The following is a 21,371-nucleotide window of genomic DNA, read 5'->3' as shown; positions in this document are numbered from 1 at the left end:
CGTTCAAACTAGCCCAGGACTAAGGCGGGTCTGTTCACTAGGAACAGGCAGCCCGCTACATCATAGGGATTCAGCTTAGTCTTACTGTAGGGACAGCTTTCCCCCATCTTTCCTTAGTACATGTTGCAGATCATAACAGTAAGTCGAGCCCAAAAAACTAAAAGGAAAGAACTTCGGGGATCAGTATGGTTTCCGTCCAGGATTTGTCTCAACGCCTGCTGAGATTGTCTCTGGAGGTGGCCGAGCTTCAGCAACACGTGAGTAGCTGTTCTGGAGCGCATTTTGTCGAACCTAAGGTAGCACTGCCTGATGTTTTTTATGGTAAACAGCAAGATTTTTTTCCTTTAAAAATGCATGTTTGTTATATTTTCATTTCAGACCAAGGTCCTCTGGGAATGAATCACAGCGTATTGGCTTTATTATGTCACTTTTGTGCAATGAACCACAGGGGTGGGCCTTTTCTCTCCAGCCTAATGATCCGTGTTTAAGGTCTGTTAAAGAATTTTTTTCTGCTATGGGGCTATTATATGATGATCCTGATTAGTGTTGAGCGAGCACTAAAATGCTCGGGTGCTCGAAGCTCGGGCCAAGCTCGCCGTGATACTCGGGTGCTCGACCTGAGCAACGAGCCCAATGTTAGTCTATGGGAGACTCGAGCATTTTTGCGGCGGCTCCCCCGGCAGTCTTTTAAAAGCCTAACAAGTGCCCAAAACGATAGTGACAGTGCTCAAATAACATGGGGACAGCATGGGGATCGCCACAGGAAGCATTTCTGACCCCCAGGTCACTGCTGTCAACAACGTGGTCAGAGGTATTAAGCCACTTTTACAGGCTCAAAATAAAATGTTCAAAAACGAAAGTGAAAGTGCTTTCCTGTGAAATATGTTAAGGATAGTGTTGAGCGATACCTTCCGATATCAGGAAATATCGTATCGGATTGGATCGGACCGATACCCAAAAAGTATCGGATATCGCCGATTCCGATACCGGAAACCAATGCAAGTCAACGGGACACAAATATCGGAATGAAAATAAACCCTTTCTTTCCTTGTAGGTTAATTCTACATGAAGTAAAACAACTAAGAATAATGTAGAATGTATTACGCGAAAAGCCGGCAATTCAGCAGCGGCATACACCGGTACCCCACAATTTACAAGAGAAAGAATAGAGCTTCACACATAGATTAGATAGATAGAAACATGTCAGTCACATATATATGAAGTACAGTGACAGTGTTGCTTACTGTACTTGTCATTTAGTGTAAAGGATTTATTTAAAAAAATAATTGTGTTTTCATGCACTGTTTCTTTAAAAAAGACCAGAGAACTAGAACTGTGGTTTTCCTCTTCCACGGTTCAAATCTGGGTGTAATTCACCTTTTTGCCTTTTTTTCCATTAAAAAAAACAGTTTGAGTGTATCGCTGACTGTTCAGACACAAATATATCTGTTTAAAAGATTCTGGTGTAAGCCAGAGAACTAGAACTGTGGCTTTCCTCTTCCACGGTTCTAATCTCCTTTTTATTACCTTTTTGCTATTGATAGTGCGAGTGTAAGCTATTTTACTTCATTTACAATGGGCAAGGCGCGTGGCAAGGGACGTGGAACTGGACGTTCTGGTGATGGTGCGTGTAGAGGACGGGGCCGTGGCAAAGGTGAATATGTGCCACAACCAGCAGCCACATCTTCTCGCTTCCAGTTCTTGACCAAATTTCTAGGGAAGCACACAACAACACCACTATTGCCAACTGATCAGTGTGAACAGGTTATTATTTGGGTAGCAGATAATACTTCCAGTCACCTGGGCACCACCACCTCCGGTCTGTCTTCCACACGGTCAACTCTTAGTAGCCGTGAGTCTCGACCGCATATTCCTCCTCACCCTGATGCTCCATCCTCCTACCATGCCGAGTGTCGTCAGACAGCAACTGATCCCACAGTTGGACACTCTGAAGAGCTGTTCACTGGTCCATTTCCATATTTGTGACCCTCGCCTGCTCCGCTTGAAGTGGTGGAAGAGGAGATCCCATGTAGCGATGGCCAAATATTTGAACAGCAACGGTCACAGGCAGGCGACGATGGCAATTTGTCACAAGAGGTGGACAATAATGAAAAACAATTGCCACGTAGTGAGGAGGAGGACCGTGGTGCGGAAGTGGAAGAGGAGGAGGTGGTGGATGATCTAGTAACTGTCCCAACGTGGCAGGAGGATACGCAGAGCGAGGCCAGCAGCACACAGGGGGAGGGAGGCAGAGTACCCCAACAGGCAGGAAGAAGCAGTGTGGTGGCCGCAGACAGAAGGCGGGCAACAGTCCCCCGTAACAACAACACGAGGGACGTTGCCAGTACAACCGGTAGGTCTTCCAGAGTCTGGAATGTTTTTAAAGACTCTGCTGATAACCCCAAAAAGGCCATTTGTACCACCTGCCAGGCCAGCATCAGCAGGGGTGACAAAACTACCAGCCTGACCACCACCAGCATGATCAGGCATATGTCAGCAAAGCACCCGACTTTGTGGGGTGAATCCCAGCATCCACGACCAGTGTCAGCGGGTGTCACCACTGCTTCTTCCGCTGTTGTGCGTGCAAGCCAATCCCCTGTCCATACTGCATGCAAAAATGCCCCCTCCTCTCAGTCTTCACTTGTTATGGCAGTTTCTCAAGAAACAGCATCAACGTCCACGTCCCACCGCAGCGTTCATTTGTCCATATCCCAGACCTTTGAATGAAAGCGCAAATTCGCAGCCAACTCCCCACAGGCCACAGTCCTAAATTCGCACATTTCACGACTGTTTGCGCTGAAAATGCTGCCTTTTAGGCTGGTGGAGACGGAATCCTTTCGCAACCTTATGGCGTTGGCCGTCCCTCGGTACTCGGTCCCAAGCCGACACTATTTTGCCCGGTGTGCCATCCCCGCACTACACAAGCACGTGTCCCAAAACATCTGCCATGCCCTCAACAATGCAGTTACTGGGAGAGTCCACCTGACAACGGACACGTGGACAAGTGCTTATGGCCAGGGATGGTACATCTCCCTGACGGCACACTGGGTAAACATAGTGGAAGCCAGGACCCAGTCGGACCTTGGGACGGAACACATCCTCACCCACACCGAGGATTGCGGGTCCTATGTCAGTCAGAGTTGCCCCCACAGTGTACAGCTCCTGCGCATCATCCTCCTCCTCCACATGTTCAGCCTTCATCTCAGATATCACCAAATCAGTTACAAGCTGGAAGCATTGCAGTACTGCCTCAGCCAAGCGGCAACAGGCTGTGCTGAAACTCATAGGCTTAGGTGATAAACCTCACACTGCTTGTGAGTTGTGGACAGCTGTGAAAGAGCAGGCTGATCTGTGGCTGAGACCGCTGAACCTACATCCAGGCATGGTCTTGTGTGACAATGGCCGTAACCTGGTGGCGGCTCTGAGGCGAGGCGAGATCACACACGTACCATGCCTGGCTCATGTGCTTAACCTCGTGGTTCAGCGGTTTCTTAAATCGTACCCTGTGTTGCCAGATCTGCACGTCAAAGTACGCCACCTGTCAGCCCATTTTCAGAAGTCAGCTACAGCTTCCACCGCCCTTACTGTGTTGCAGCAGCGCTTGCAGCTTCCGGCACACCGACTGGTGTGTGATGTCCCCACATGTTGGAACTCTACCTTCCACATGTTGCAAAGGATTTGTGAGCAGAAGAAAGCAGTTGTGGAGTACCAGCTGCAACAAGGCCGTTGATATTCAGGTTAGACTCCACACAAAAGACCTCAGGGGTGGACATGGATGTCTGACATATGTACCATCCTGACAAACTTTGAGGAGTCCATCAAGATGGTGAATGGAGATGATGCCATCATTAGCGTCAGCATCCCACTTGTCTGTCTTTTGCAACACTCTCTGCAGAGAATTAAAGAGGAGGCATTGCAGCCAGAGTATGATGAGATGGATCAAGAAGCCGTAGCGGGCGATTACACACAGCCCAGCCTCATCTCATCCCAATGGGCATTGGGGGACAATGAGGTAGAGGAGGAGGAAGAACAGGAGCTGGTATCATGCGCTGTAGACGGTAGTACCTTTACAACTGTCATACCGTCGGTTCAGCGTGGGTGGCCTGAGGACAGGGGGGAGGAGGAGGAGGAGAGCATGGTCAGTCATCATCTTTTTGAGGACACGGAAGTCTTGCCCGTTACCAGTCTGGCACGCATGGCTGACTTTATGTTACACTGCCTTAACCGTGACCCTCACGTTGTTAAAATGTTGGTTGACAGTCATTACTGGTTGGCGACACTTTTAAACCCCCGCTACAAGGAGAACTTTCACTCTCTTATTCCTGAGGTGGAGCGGTCTACAAAAATGGGGCAGTACCTGAAGGACCTTGCTGCAGAACTGTTAAAAAAATTCCCATCTGAACACGCTAGCGGCAGAGGTCACAGTTCGTTGCCCAACCAATGCATACAGGCGAGAGAGATTCAACTCCAGTCCAGCAGAGGCAGGGGAACACTGTCAATGTTCTGGGACAGTTTTCTGAGACCCACCCAGCTTACAGGCCCTGAGGCGCGGGGTACTCTCACAAGGAGTGGAAAGTTTCAAAAGATGGTGAGGGAGTACCTTGCCGACCGTAGCAGCGTCCTCTGTGATTCTTCTGTGCCTTTTAATTATTGGGTATCCAAGCTGGACACTTAGAATGAACTCGCTCTGTAAGCCTTGGAGGTCCTGGCCTGCCCTGCCGCTAGCGTGTTATCGGAGCGTGTTTTTAGTGCCGCTGGGGGAATTATAACTGATAAGCGCACTCGCCTGTCAACTGACAATGCTGAGAAGCTGACCCTTATCAAAATGAACAAGGGCTGGATTGGGCCAGACTTCTCATCACCACCAAATGACAGCAGAGTAAAATAAAGTCAAATCCACCGTGTTATTTCGGGAGGTGTATTCCCATGCACCGCTTCACACCCACACATGGGTAAACGATTCCTCATTTCAGCTGTTTTATGTTCTTCTCCTTATCCTCAGCCTCCACCACCACTATACCACCAAGGTGACCGTGGTCCATGTTGCCAGCATTGCAGGTTCCTCCATCCTAATTTTTTCGCAGCTTTTGCATGGAAGGCATAGGCAAAGTCTATGGGAGACCCACTCCCCAATAATGGGAATAATGTTTTTAATATGCTGTACTGCATGGCTCTTGTAAGTGGCATTGCAAGTTCCTCCGTCCTAATTTTTGGCAGCTTTTGCTTGGAAGGCATAGGCAAAGACTATGGGAGACCCACTCCCCAATAATGGAATAATGTTTTTAATATGCTGTGCTGCATGGCTCTTATAAGGGGCATTAAAATCATCTTGTTAAGCTACTGTGACCTCAACGTCTCTTCCAAGGGTCATTGATATTGTCTTTTTATTCCACTGGGAACTCCACATCTCTTCCAAAGGGCATTGATAATGTCTTTTTATTCCACTGTGACCTTCACGTCTCTTCCAAGGGGCATTAAAACCATCTTGTTAAGCTACTGTGACCTCCACGTCTCTTCCAAGGGGCATTAAAACCATCTTGTTAAACGACTGTGAACTCCATGTCTCTTCCAAGGGGCATTAAAATAATCTTGTTAAGCTACTGTGACCTTCACGTCTCTTCCAAGGAGCACTGATATTGTCTTTTTATTCCACTGCGACCTCCACCACTCTTCCAAGTGGCATTGAGATTGTCTTTTTATTCTACTGTAACCTACACCACTCTTCCAAGGGGCATTGAAATTGTCTTTTTATTCCACTGCGACCTCCACCACACTTCCAAGGGGCATTGATATTGTCTTTTTATTCCACTGCGACCTCCACCACTCTTCCAAGGGGCATTGATATTGTCTTTTTATTCCACTGCGACCTCCACCACTCTTCCAAGGGGCATTGATATTGTCTTTTTATTCCACTGTAACCTCCACCACTTTTCCAAGGGGCATTGATATTGTCTTTTTATTCCACTGGGACCTCCACCACTCTTCCAAGGGGCATTGATATTGTCTTTTTATTCCACTGGGACCTCCACGTCTCTTCCAAGGGGCATTAAAACCGTCTTGTTAAACCACTCTGAACTCCATGTCTCTTCCAAGGGGCACTAAAACCATCTTGTTAAGCTACTGTGACCTCCACGTCTCTTCCAAGGGGCATTAAAACTGTATTGTTAAACCACTCTGAACTCCACAGCTCTTCCAAGGGGCATTGAAATGTTGGTTTTAATTACCTCTAACCTCCACGAGTATTCCAACGGGCATTGCATTTCCTCCTAATTTTAGTGAGCTTTTGCTTTTCAATGCATAGGCGAACACTAAGGGATACCCACTCCCCAATAATGGGTAGAAGGTTTTTAGTACACTGTAATCCACGTCTGTTTCAAGGGGCATTGCAGTTCCTCATAATTTTTGGAAAGCCTTCCATTCACTTCTTAGGCCAACAGTGTACAGGAGACCCAGTTGCTATAAATGGAAAAAACGGTTTAGTTAAGGCCCTCTGAACTCCAAGTCACTTCCAAGGGGCATTGGAGTGCCTCGAAATTTTTGGTAGGCATTGCACTCACTGTATGCCCTATAACTGTGTAGCTGAACCGCTCCTTTTGGTACAGAAACATATCCTACAAGACATGTGTGGTTGACTGGCCTGATATTGATGTGAATGGTCCCTGTTCCTCCTGCTCTTTCTCCTTTGCCACCACCTCATCCATCATTCATCACCTGAAGCTTTGTTTTAACGGGAGTCATAGAACTGGGATAGTAGCAGGAAAACATCCAGCAATCCTTGGAGGAGGTAGGATATGCGCCAAAAAGCTGACCACCTCAGGCCTAGCCACTACTACATGCATGCACTTGCATTCCAAGGAACAGAAAGCTAAGGAGATGGATGGCTTCATGATAATGAATAATTTACTCGTTGTGTAGGAGGCCGACCACTGCTGCTGTCTACCTTCTGAACTTTGTGTTGAAGCCTGATTAACCCTGGACCCGCAATACTCTGTGTCTGGAGGACGTGTTGCATCACGGTGTCCAACTGTGTCCCAGCTTCCACAATTTTAACCCAGTGTGAAGACGTCAGTGAGATGGACCATCCCTGGCCACATTCACTTGTCCACGTGTTTGTGGTTAGGCTACTAAATGCATTGGGGAGGGCACAGGTAATGTTTTGGTATGCGCACTTGTGTATAAGGCGGACCGGGACAAATAGGGGTGGCTGGGGACTGCTTATGGACACCCGACCGCCCCAAAGCGACTGGGGAACGTATGTGGGCACCCGACCGTGGGGCGGCTGGGGACCGAGTATGGACACCCCGCCGCCCCCTGGTGGCTGGGGACCAAGCGTGGACACCTGACCGCCGGGCGGCTGGGGACTGAGTATGGATACCAGGCCGCCGACGTAGCCATGACGTGGTGGCCAGATTCCGCCTCTACAAGCCTAAAAGGCCCAATTTCAAGTGCAAGCAAGCAGTATGGTATTCTAGCCTGGGGGTGAGTGGGTGGCAGGTTGCATACATGAGCTTACATTGCAAGGAATGGGGGAGGTACAATTGAACACTGCCCTGGGACAAGGACTTGAACGGGGATAGTTGCAAGTCTGCAATGACAGTTGCAGAGCGGGAGGCATATTCGCATGTGCCATGAACAGGGGGTTGGCGTGCACACGCTACAGTGTAATAGGCTGTCCTTCCCACTAAATGCACTGGGGAGGGCACAGGTAATGGTTTGGTATGCGCGCTTGTGTATAAGACGCACCGGGACAAATAGGGGCGGCTGGGGACCGAGTGTGGACGCGCGGCCGCCGGGTTGCTGGGGACTGAGTATGGATACCAGGCCGCCGAAGCAGCCATGACATGGTGGCCGGCGTCTGCCTCCACAAGCCTAAAAGTCCGCATTTCAAGTGCAAGCAAGCTAGCAGTATGGTATTGCAGCCTGGGGGTGGGTGGGTGGCAGGTTGCACACTTACGCTTGCATTCCAAGAAAACAAAGCTGATGCTAACTTCTATCATCATCATCATGCTCCTCACCTTGGCACTCTCAACTCTCCTGATGGAAAATCCAGGGCCCATCGGAAGAGTCTGGTTGTCTGGTGGGCTCATCCAATGCTGCCCTAAAGCAGACCAGGCTAAGAAAAGTGTGGGGAAGGTTACCGGGACAAATAGTGGCGGCTGTGGACTGAGTATGGAGACCTCGATGATGAAGCAGCCATGAGGTAGTGGCCAGCTTCGGCCTCCTCCAAACTAAAAGGCCCCATATCAAGTGCAAGCTAGCAGTATGGTATTGCGGCCTGGGGGTGAGTGGGTGGCAGGCTGCACACTTACGCTTGCATTCCAAGAAAACAAAGCAGATGCTAACTTCTATCATCATCATCATGCTCCTCACCTTGGCACTCTCAACTCCCCTGATGGAGAAGCCAGCGCCCACCGGAGGAGTCTCTGGTTGTCTGTTGGGCTCATCCAATGCTGCCCTAAAGCAGTTCAGGCTAAAAAAAGTGTGGGCAAGGTTACCGGGACAAATAGTGGCGGCTGGGGACTGAGTATGGAGACCTCGCTGCTGAAGCAGCCATGAGGTAGTGGCCAGCTTCGTCCTCCTCCCAACTAAAAGGCCCCATTTCAAGTGCAAGCTAGCAGTATAGTATTGCAGCCTGCGGGTGGGTGGGTGGTTGGCTGCATATTTGCGCTTGCATTGCAAGGAATGGGGGAGGTACAATTGAACACTGCCCTGGGACAAGGACTTGCACGGGGATAGTTGCAAGTCTGCATCTTCTGATGCGACAAGGATCACTTCTGATGGCCACACTTTTAGGCAGTGACCTGGGTGTCAGAGATGCTTCCAGGGGTCTTCCCCATGCTGTTCCCATGTCTTTTCAGCACTGTATGCATGTGTCACACAGCACATGGCCAGATAAGGTTGTAAAATGTTAAAATGACATTTCCCGGTGAATGCATTTGTCACGGTTGAAAGCAAAACAAAAGTGCAAAAATGGATAAAAATGCTACTTGTGAACATAGCCGAAGGTGTGGAGGAGTATTTTTGCTTTTGGTTATTTATTTTACCTTATACACAAGTCTTTACCCTGGAAAGAATGTTCCTGAACATATTTCACAGAAAACAGTTTCAGGTTCGTTTTTGAATGTTTTATTGTGAGTCCGTAAAAGTGGCTTAATATCTCTGACCACATTGTTGACAGTAGTGACCTGGGGGTCAGAAATGCTTCCTGGGGCGGTCCCCATGCTGTCCCCATGTTGTTAGAACTCTCCTGTTAGGTTTTTTTTTTGTTTGCTGGTCACATGACCATTTTTGCCGATTTAATCCGGCTCCGCCCTCCTGGCCTTGCTGGACTTCATTGTATTTACTACTCTTGAGCTAGCTTTGTGCTCTGTTGCCCTTCTCTGTTAGTGTTGCTAGGTCTTCTGACCTCTATGCTTTTTGTTGTGTGTTTGTCTTTGACTGCTACTATTTCTGCTAGGAGGTGTCCAACTTATCCCAGTCCCTAGTTCTTGTAGGGATCCCTCCCTCACATCTATAGGTCTTCGTACAGACTAGCCGAGGACTTTAGCGGGTCTGATCGCAGGATCAGGGTCCCCGTTACATCGTAGGGATCTAGTTTAGTTCTATTGTAGGGACAGATCTCCTGTCTTTCCTTAGTCCCTGTAGCAGATCATAACAGTAAGTCCAGCCCTAAAAGAAAAAAAACATTTTCTCTAAGGAAAGACCTCCAGTTTTCCATCATGGTCTCGGTTCAAGATTTGGCTCAACGCTTGCAGGGACTCTCTCTGGAGGTGGCCAAACACGTGAGTAGCTGTTCTGGAGCTCATTTTGTGGAACCAAAGGTACGTCTGCCTGATTTATTTTTTTGGCAAACAACAAGATTTTTTTTCTTTTAAAAATGCTTGTTTATTGTATTTTCGTTTGAGACCCGGATCCTCTGGTGATGAATCACAGCGCATAGGGTTCATAATGTCACTTTTGCGCAAAGATCCTCAGGGATGGGCCTTCTCTCTCCAACCTAGTGATCCGTGCTTTAGATCAGTGGATAGTTTTTTTTCTGCTTTGGGTTTGTTGTACGATGATCCTGATCGTGTCTCATCTGCTGAGTCTGAATTGAGACATCTGAGGCAGGGATCAGGTAATGTGGAAAAATATTGTTCTCACTTCCATCGGTGGTCTGCCCAGGTGGGGTGGAACGATTCAGCTTTGAAAAGCTTGTTTCTTGCAGGGCTAGGTGAAAGGGTTAAGGATTTACTGATTGCTTATCCCACACCTGGAAACTTGCAGGAGGCAATGCAATTAGCTATACGGGTGGACAGGAGACTGCGTGCAAGGGTTAATGAGAGCAAATCCTCTGCTATGTCAGCTCCGAGTCCTGAGAGGGTCTGTGCTGACAATGGAGAGCCGATGGAGATTGGGGCGATGGCACCCCGCTCTCAGGAAAAAGACCGCAGGCTTTCTGAAGGCTTGTGCTTCTATTGTGGAAATTCTGGTCATTTTATTAAGAACTGTGTGCTTCGTATGAAGAAAGAAAAAAAAATGGTCAGTCATGCACGTATAGCCTGTTTATATTCTAAGGGAGTATTCCTATCTGCCACTACTGCTGCTCAGGATGAATTAATTGAATTTCGGGTATTTGTGGATTGTGGTTCTACTCTGAATGTGATTGATGGGGGATTCTTGGAAAAACTTAGATTAGAACCTAAAACTTTGTCATCCCCTATTGCTGTGGTTTCTGTTGATGGCTCTCCCTTGAAGAGTGTTACTCATAAGGTCTGTGAATTTCCCCTCACTATTAATGGTATTCATCAAGAGAGTTTGGATTTGGTGGTATTGGATAATTTGCCTTCTCCAGTAATATTGGGGTTACCCTGGTTAAAATTGCACAATCCTGTACTGGATTGGTCTACCAATGAAATTAAGTCCTGGAGCCCTAAGTGTTATGACAAGTGTTGTAACGGGCGCATTGCTGCTGTGGATAAAGGGGAATTACCTGTACCTATTCAGGATTTTTGGAGAGTTTTTTCTGAGGAGGAGTCACAAATTTTGCCTCCCCATAGAGACTATGATTGTACCATTGAATTTGTCCCTGGAGCGACTCTTCCTAAAAGTCGTTTATTTAATCTTACTATTCCTGAGAGAAAGGCTTTGGAAGAATACATACAGAAAAGCTTGGCCGCCGGTCACATTAGGCCTTCCAAGTCTCCTGTGGCTGTTGGATTTTTTTTTGTAAAAAAAAAAGATGGCGGTTTACGTCCTTGTCTGGACTTTCGTGAGATTAATAAAATTACTGTACGCAATCCCTACCCACTGCCATTGATTCCTGATTTATTTAACCAGTTAGTGGGGGACAAGTGGTTCTCTATAATTGATCTCCGGGGGGCATACAATTTGTTGCGTATGAAGGAGGGTGATGAATGGAAGACTGCTTTTAACACTCCTGTGGGTCATTTTGAGAATCTGGTGATGCCTTTTGGTCTTACCAATGCTCCAGCATTTTTTCAGAATCTTATTAATGACATCCTTAGACCTTTAATCGGCAAAAATGTGGTTGTGTATTTGGATGACATTCTGATTTATTCGCCTGATCTGGAGTCTCATTGGCGGAGCGTACGTGAGGTATTACAGTTATTAATGGACAATTCGCTTTTTGTTAAGCTGGAGAAATGTGAGTTTGCTGTACAGATAATTAGTTTTTTGGGCTACATTATCTCCAGTGAAGGTTTTGAGATGGACCCGGTTAAAGTTCAAGCTGTGCAGGAATGGCCTAGGCCTATTGGTTTGAAATCGATACAGAGGTTTTTGGGTTTCGCCAATTATTACAGAAAATTCATAAAACATTTTTCTATTATTGTCAAACCGCTGACCGATCTCACCAGGAAAGGTGCTAATGCGGTTCAGTGGACTTCTGAGACCATTGAAGCTTTTGTGTTTCTAAAGGAGAGGTTCACCTCTGCTCCCATCCTTATGCAGCCTGATGTGACTAAGCCGTTTTTGGTTGAGGTTGATGCTTCTTCGGTGGGGGTCGGTGCGGTGTTGTCTCAGGAAAACAAGGATGGAGTACATCCCTGTGCCTTTTTTTCAAAAAAATTTTCTGAGACTGAACTTAATTACGATATTGGTAATCGGGAATTGCTGGCGATTAAACTCGCATTTGAACACTGGCGTCACCTCTTGGAAGGTGCTGAATTTCCCATTCAGGTTTTCACTGATCATAAAAATCTGATCTATCTCGATGCTGCCAAGCGCTTGAATGCCCGTCAGGCTAGGTGGGCACTTTTTTTCTCGCGGTTTAATTTTTCCGTTACTTACATCCCGGGTACCAAGAATGTTAAAGCGGATGCTTTGTCTCGCAGCTTTTCTCCCATGGTCGGTGTTGAGGAGGAAGAGGAGAGCATTTTACAAGAAGGTGTTGTGATTGCTGCTTTGGACTCCGTTTTGGAGGATGAGATTCTTAAAGCTCAGGAGAATGCCCCATCTAACACTCCCCATGGGAGGTTGTTTGTGCCTAGGACCTTTAGGAGAGATTTGTTTGTTGAGTGTCATGAGTCTCGGTTGGCAGGTCATCCAGGAATTTTTGAGACCAAGAGACTTGTGGGTCGCAGTTTTTGGTGGCCTGGATGGCAGAAGGAAGTTATTAAGTGGGTGTGCCAATGTACTGTGTGTGCTAGATCCAAGTCTTCGCATGCTCCTGCGGCGGGGTTGCTTTGCCCTCTGGAGGTTCCTAGTGCACCTTGGACACATCTGGCTATGGACTTTATTACTGACCTTCCCCCCTCTGAAGGTTTCACGGTCATCTGGGTGGTCGTGGACCGTTTTAGCAAGATGTGTCACTTGGTTCCCTTCATCAAACTGCCTTGCGCTAAGACACTCGCTAAGGCCTTTGTCAAGGAAATTGTCAGACTACATGGTGTTCCTACTGACATTGTTTCTGATAGGGGACCTCAGTTCGTGGCTCGTTTTTGGCGTGCTTTTTGTGACAGGTTGGGAGTTCATTTGTTGTTTTCATCCGGATATCATCCTGAGTCTAATGGCCAGACAGAAAGGAAGAACCAGGATGTTGAGCAGTTCTTGCGTTGTTTTGTGGCAGACAATCAAGAGGGGTGGTCTGAGTTTCTGCCACTTGCTGAATTTGCTCTTAACAACCATACATCCTCTTCTGCTGGGTGTTCGCATTTTTTTTGTTGTTCTGGGAGACATCCGTCTTTTGGGTCATTCTCCAAATTGGTTTCGGCTGTGCCTGAGGAGGAGAGTTTTTCTGGTGATTTGGAGAGAGTTTGGACGGATGTGCGTGGTAATCTTCAGGAGGCTAACAAAATATCTAAGAGGTACTTTGATAGGAAACGGCAAGAGGTTTTGTTTGCTGCTGGTGACATGGTTTGGTTGTCCTCTAAGAATCTGCGATTGAGGATTCCTTCTAAAAAATTGGGTCCCAAGTTCGTAGGGCCCTTTAAGGTGCTTCAGATAGTTAACCAATCTGCTGTTAGGTTGGAGGTTCCTACGTCCTGGAAGATTAACCCGGTGTTTCATGTTTATCTGTTGAAAAAGGCTGATGTGTCGGATGGTGATGCCTCTGCCACTGTTCCTCCGGTGGTGGAGGACGGGGAATATGAAATTTCCCGCATCCTAAATTCTAGACGGTATAGAGGGAGTTTGCAGTATCTCATCGCTTGGAAGGGTTTCGGACCTGAGGATAACTCATGGGTGAGGGCGGATGATGTTTCTGCTTCCAGACTTGTCAGAGCGTTTCACAGGAGGCTTCCTGGTAAGCCTGGGCCTAGGGGATCCGGAGGATCCTCTTAGAAGAAGGGGTACTGTTAGAACTCTCCTGTTAGGTTTTTTTTTAGTTTGCTGGTCACATGACCATTTTTGCCTATTTAATCCGGCTCCGCCCTCCTGGCCTTGCTGGACTTCATTGTATTTACTACTCTTGAGCTAGCTTGGTGCTCTGTTGCCGTTCTCTGTTAGTGTTGCTAGGTCTTCTGACCTCTATGCTTTTTGTTGTGTGTTTGTCTTTGACTGCTACTATTTCTGCTAGGAGGTGTCCAACTTATCCCAGTCCCTAGTTCTTGTAGGGATCCCTCCCTCACATCTATAGGTCTTCGTACAGACTAGCCGAGGACTTTAGCGGGTCTGATCGCAGGATCAGGTTCCCCGTTACATCGTAGGGATCTAGTTTAGTTCTATTGTAGGGACAGATCTCCTGTCTTTCCTTAGTCCCTGTAGCAGATCATAACACATGTCATTTGAGCACTGTGATTATCGTTTTGGGCACTTTTTAGGCTTTCTACAGACTGCTGGGTGTGCCGCCACAAAAATGCTCGGGTCTCCCATAGACTAACATTGGGATTGTTGCTCAGGTCGAGCACCCGAGTATCACGGTGAGCTCGGCCCGAGCTTCGAGCACCCGAGCATTTTAGTGCTCGCTCAACACTAGTGTTTATGTCACATTGCGTTTCCCGTGACCCTCGCGTTCTCCAAATTTTGGGTGACAGTCATTACTGGTTGGTGACAATTTTAGAAGACCCCTCTTACGGAATTATAAAAAAAAATCCCATCTGAAAACGCTGACGGCAGAGGTCACAGTTTGTTGGACAACCAAGGAGTACAGGCGAGAGAGACACAACTCCAATCCAGCGGAGGCAGGGGAACCCTGTCAAAGTTCTGGGACAGTTTTCTCAGACCCTCCCATGGCACAGGCCCTGAGGCACGGGGTACTCTCACAAGGAGTGCAAACTTTAGGGAAGATGGTGAGGGAGTACTTTGCCGACCGTACCAATGTCCTCCGTGATTTCTCTGTGCCTTATAATTATTGGGTATGCAAACTGGATAAGTGGAATGAATTGGCTCTTTATGCCTTGGAGGTCCTGGCCTGCCCTGTCGCTAGCATTATATCATAGCAGGTTTTTAGTGCCGCTGGTGGAATTATAACTGATTAGCGCATCCGCCTGTCAACTGAAAATGCTGACAGGCTAACTCTTATAAAAATGAACAAGGGCTGGATTGTGCCAGACTTCTCAACACCACCGAATGATAGCAGCGTAACATAAGCTCAAATCCAGTGTCTTTTTTTTGAGAGGTGTCTTCTCTCCTTCTCCTCATCTTCATCCTCCACCACCATATCACCAAGGTGACCTTGGTCCGTGATGCAACACCCACATAATTTTTTTAAAGGGTGTTTTTGATGCCCGTATAAAAAAATTGTTATACAGTATGTTCATATATACCCCTCAAGGGTAAATGTTTGTCAGCCCATACATGGGCATTACAAGTATTGGAGACCTGCTCCTTTCTAATGGGAACATTTTTTTATGAGGCCCTCCTCCACGTCTTTTCCAAGGGGCATTTTAGTGCCCCCCAATTTTTGTCAGCCCTTGCATTCACTGCACAGGCCAACACTATGGGAGACCCACTTCCTAATAATGGGAACATTTTTCATCCTCTACGTCTCTTCCAAGGGGCATTGGAGTGCCTCTCAATTTTTGGCATCCCTTGCATTCACTGCATAGGCCAACACTATGGGAGACCCACTTCCTAATAATTGGAACTTTGTTTTCAGGAGGCCTTCTGATCTCCACGTCTTTTCCAAGGGGCATTAGAGTGCCTCCAAATTTTTGGCAACCCTTGCATTCACTGCATAGGCAAACACAATGGGGGACCCACTTCATAATAATGGAAACATTTTTTTCAGGAGGCCCTCCTCTACGTCTCTTTCAAAGGGCATTGAAGTAGGTCCAAATTTTTGGCAGCCCTTGCATTCACTGCAAAGGAAAACAGTATGGGAGACCCACTTCCTAATGGGAACATTTTTTTTCAGGAGGCCCTCCACTAAGTCTCTTCAAAAGAGTATTGGGGTGCATCCAAATTTTCAAAGGTGTATTGGGGTGCGTCCAAATTTTGGGCAGCCCTGCAACTCACTGCATATGCAATAGCAGTATAGAAGACCCACTCGTTAATAATGGGAACAACAAAGCATAGCCGGCTCATGGCTCTATAAGAATAGTGAGGGCAGACTGCTGGCCCTTTAAGAATAGTAAAGGCCGCCTGATGGCCCTATAAAAATAGTCTTTGTGACATTCAGAATCCCTCCTTTATAAATGAAACAGGATGTGTCTGATCTTGTCTCACACACCACATGGCCAGATAAGGTTGTAAAATGTTAAAATGACATTTCCCGGTGAATGCATTTGTCACAGTTTAAAGCAATGCAAAAGTGCAAAAATGCATCAAAAACGCTACGTGTGAACATAGCCCAAGGTGTGGAGGAGTATTTTTATTTTAGGTTATTTATTTTGCCTTATATACAAGTCATTACCTTGGAAAGGATGTTCCTTAACATACTTCCCAGGAAAATCCATTTTGGTTTAGTTTTTGTATGTTTTATTGTGAGTCCTTAAAAATGGCGTAATACCTCTGACAACATTGTTCACGGCAGTGACCTGGGAGTCAGAAATGCTTCCAGGGGTCTTCTCCATGCTGTTCCCTTGTCATTTGAGCACTGTTCTCATTGATTTCTGCAATATCCAGTGCCTCTGCAGACTGCCGGCGGGACCGCCGGAAAAATGCTCGAGTTTCCCATAGACTTACAGTACATTGGGCTCGTTGCTTGACCCGAGCAACAAGCACCTGAGCATTTTAGTGCTCGCCCATTACTAAAGCAGTGGTGTCACCCGCAGACACTGTTTCAGGACCCTGGCACACCTAGTCGGGTGCTTTGCTGTCATGTGCCTGATCATGCTGGTGGTGGTCAGGCTGCTAGTTTTGCTAACCCAGCTGATGCTGGCCTGGCAGGAGGTGCAAATGGCCTTTTTGGGGTTATCTGCAGAGTCTTTATATAATAACCAGACTCGGGAAGACCTAACAGTTGTACTGGCAACTTCCGTCGTGTTGGTGTTATGGGGAACGCTTGCCAGCCTTGTGTCTGCGGCTACCACACTGCTTCTTTCTGCCTGCTGTGGTGCTACGCCTCCCTCCCCGTGTCCTGCTGTCCCCCTGGCAGGTTGGGTCAGTGACTATATCATCCACCACCTCGTCTTCCACTTCCATATCCTGGTCCTTCTCCTGACTTTCTCGCAATTGTGTCTCATCATCATCCTTCTCTTGCGACAATAATTGCACTTTCCCATCATTGCCTTCGTGTGCCCATGGCTGCTCAAATATTTGGGCATCGCATTCTCCTTTTGCCCCGCTTGAAGCTGGCCAGACGAGAAGCCTGAATCTATAAATGGAAAAGTGAACAGCTTTTCGGAGTGCCCAAATGTTGGATGAGTTGTCTCCGGGCACTCGGCATGGTGGGAAGAAGAAGGATAAGAGTGAGAAATATGCGGCCCAGACTCACGGCTACTGAGACTTGACTGTGTGGAAAACAGGGTGGTGGTAGTGGTGGTGGCAAATTGACTGGAAACATTATCTGCTATCCAACCAACAACCTTTTGACCCTGCTCTGGGTTCAGTAGTGGTGTCCTGCGGTCCCCTAGCAATTGAGACAGGAAGGTCGAGCGACAAGATGTGAGTGTTATGGCACAATTTCAGCTTGCCCACAGCCTTGGCCTCTGCATGCACCATCACCATCATGTCCACTTCTCAGTCCCTTGCCACTCGCCTTGCCCACTTTAAATGGATGACAATATTTTCCTCGTTCACTAAAAATGGCTAGATTTGAACTGCTGTTATATGTGATACGTCTGTCGGACAGCCACGGTTTTAAATAGCGGACCTTTAGTTTACTATTCTGCACAGCGATCACGTGTGAATAGCTTCACTGACACACTGAAGCAAAACTCTAAATGGAGGACAATATTTTCCACATTCACTACAAATGCCTGTATTTGAACTGCAGTTATATGTTATATTTCTGATGGGCAGCCACGATATTAAATAGTGGCCTTGTAGTTTACTATTCTTCACAGCGATCACATGTGAATAGCTTCACTGACACACTGAAGCAAAACTCTAAATAGTGGACAATATTTTCCACGTTCACTATAAATGGCTGGATTTGAACTGCAATTATATGTGATATGTCTGACGGACAGCCATGGTTTTAAATAGCGGCCCTGTAGTTTACTATTCTTCACAACGATCACATGTGAATAGCTTTACTGACACACTGTCAGGGAGATATTAAAAAAATTTCTCCCAAACCCTTCTTCACCCCTCCCTTATCCACCATTTATCACAAGAGAAGAGCTGACAATCTAAAGAGCGATCTCTCTGCAAATTTTCATCTACAGCAGAAGTGACTTGTAAAGCTATAACCTCATTAAAATGCAAGGGTCTTTCTCCCTGGTAGATGCAGGGGATAATTAAACACAGGCTTGCGATAAATCGACACCTAGCTGAGAAACTTCATCCCCAAGACGTCAAAGGGAATTTAATAGAGATTCCCCGGATGCCCTCATCAATACAAAATATGGAATAGCTCAAGTTCTGTATTTCTGATAATAATGAGACCAATATTTTTAGTGACAGGGTCAGCTAAGGAACAATATGGATATTTTCCTGTTGCTGGAAGCCCCTCTGGGGGGCAGTGGCGCAAAAGTAACAAAATACCAGATCGCAATTACACCATGTGTGATCTCTAAATGAAGGTAAATTCATAATAGAAAATATGATATCACTTTTGGGCTTCTGGGGTCAACCAGCAATAAGTTATACCAAAAGCCAGATATCTGAATACAAATGTGCAGACTGGAGTCCAGCCCATTTGATGTCAGCACAGAGGGTGTGTGGGTAGGTCTCCCCTTAGGCATAAAACAATCCACGGAGGATGGATGAGTACTCATGTTGGAAGTACATATTTATATGTAGCACGGGTCCCGTTCGATAACGGTCAGAAGTGGAATGCTTCCCTCCTCCTATTTTTCATAACACTGCTTCCTTTTGGATTAAATATAAAATTGAATAGGTCTGTTTCTTTTGTCCTGTAATCGTTCCTTCCCCCGAAGCCATACGCTACCAGAACGCAGGCACCCGGTCAAGCCTGTATTATATTTTAAACTCGGCCGGTGGTGGCAGCGAATAATAATAATAATTGGGCTATTGTGAAGCTGACAGTGACCATACGGGGGCATGTACACATATTCCATGCGTTGGAATCCAGAGGTGTGATGCCATACGCTCAATGGTTGCTTGCCGTTACCTACGTAGTGAGTAGTCGGGATCTTATGCTCGCGAATCCCTGAAGAAATCCTGACAGAGTGACGGCAGCTGTGAGATATTGCTTGATATCCCCAGTGTCGTCTCTGTGAAACCCTGACACACATTGAAGCAAAACTCTAAATGGAGGACAATATTTTCCACGTTCACTACAATTGGCTGGATTTAAACCACAGTTATATGTGATATGTATGACGGACAGCCACAGTTTTAAATAGCAGCCCTGTAGTTTACTATTTTTCACAGAGATCACGTGTGAATAGCTTCACTGACACACGGATGCAACACTCTAAATGGAGGACAATATTTTCCAAGTTCACTACTAGTGTTGAGCATTCCGATACTGTAATATCGGGTATCGGCCGATATTCGCGGTATCGGAATTCCGATACTTAATTCCGATACTTTTACAATATCGAATACCGGAATCATAAGTTCCCATAATGCCTGCGCTCTGCCGTGTCTCTGAAGGATGACAAGCTAGAAGGCAGCGCTCAGCTGCGATCCAGCCTGTCATCAGAATGCCATCCTAGCGTGAGAGAATTCTCCTGATTGTTTAAAAGCCGGCGGGCGATAAAAAGCCGCCGGCTTTTAAACAATCACACAGCCCCATACTGCTTCCCCGCAGCCTCCCACCCCGATCCTCCGCTCCCCCCATCCTGATCATAAGTTAGGGCCGGGTGGGGAGCACAGCACCAAGGAGCGGGGAGCGAAGCACCCGGGCGGGGAAGCCGGCAGTGAAAAGACTTCACCGCCGGCTTTCCCGTTCTGTGCTGCGCTTTCCCGCCGGTTATTTCAAATGAACAGCTGAGGTATCAGGTGATGCTGATCAGCTGTTCATTTGAAGTAGCCGCGGTGCCCTCAGAGGGTTCATGTGAGTTCATCCTTGACTGCATTGCATGAACTCACATGAACTTTCCCACAGCCGCACAGGTCAGCCTCACCTCCCAGACCGGTCATGATTGGTGTGTGTGGGTGCCTGTGCGATGTGTGCGGGTGTGCGCGGTGTGTGCGCGGGGTCTGCGGGTGTGCACGGTGTCTGTGCAATGTGTGCGGGAGTGCAAGGTGTCTGTGCGATGTCTGCGGGTGTGTGCGGGTGTGCGCGGTGTCTGTGCGATGTCTGCGGGTGTGTGCGTGCAGGCAAACATAGGCCGATGTGACACTACTACTCCCATCAGCCTATGTCTGTCCCCCGTCCACTTGTGCCAGCAGGATCAGCTTGATGGGAGCAGTAGTTCCCATCAGCCTGATCCTGCTATTTAAACTACCCCATATGTTATTTTGGCCCTATACATGTTTTATTTTTTTAGGCCCCCATATTTTTTTTTTGTTTTTGGTCCCCAATAAATTTTAAATACATGTCATTGGTGGCCAGTGGTTACCTACAATAAATTAGTTTATACATTACCTGTCCCCGCCGATCGCCACCTAAAATAAAGTAAAAAATAAAAAAATACACCTATACTCACCTAGACACCTAATTCCCTGAAGCCATCGATTTCCTGTAATAAAATATAAAATAATAAACCACAACCTTATCCTTACCCCTCCATAGTAGTCCACCAGTGTCCCACGATGATCTCCAGTTTAGAGCAGCCACATAGAATGTGACCGCTCTGAACCGCCGCCGCCGCTAGAATGACGGGGCCGTAAAGCAGCTCCGTCATTGCATAAGCGGGTTCGCCGGAGTTCAGGCAGCGCTGCTCCGGTTAGCTGCTTTATGGCCCCGCTGTACCGTGAGAAATTCCCACGGTACAGCAGTGCCGTAAAGGAGGTCACCGGAGCTGCGCTGCCTGAATGCACTCCGGTGACCTCAGTCAGTGGCTCCCGCTGCCGGGAGCGGACGTGTTCCCGGCAGTGTGAGCTTACAGCAGCCATGAAAGCTGTCACCATCTCCAGATGTGACAGCTGTGCATGGGAGATCAGCGCAGGAACGTGGACAGGTAACTATTTTTTTTTTTAGTAAACTAAGAATTAAATAAAATGGTGTGTTTTATTTCAAATAAATTATTTTTTTTCTGGGTGTACTGTGTGTTTTTTATTTTTAACACTTTGTAGGTTAGTAATGGGGGTGTCTTATAGACGCCCATCATTACTAACCTGGGCTTCATGGCAGCTGGCGCTGACATGAACCCCACCACTATTACCCCCTGCCACCGCACCAGGGCAGCGTGGAAGAGCGAGGCTAAGTGCCAGAATTGGCGCATCCTATGGATGCGCCATTTCTGGGGCGG

Source organism: Phyllobates terribilis, unplaced genomic scaffold, assembly GCF_046119375.1.
Source record: "Phyllobates terribilis strain yellow unplaced genomic scaffold, ASM4611937v1 Scaffold_1__5_contigs__length_1240528914, whole genome shotgun sequence".
Classification (NCBI taxonomy): Eukaryota; Metazoa; Chordata; class Amphibia; order Anura; family Dendrobatidae; genus Phyllobates; species Phyllobates terribilis.
The sequence above is the reverse complement of the archived record's forward strand: the minus strand, read 5'-3'. Positions refer to the sequence as shown.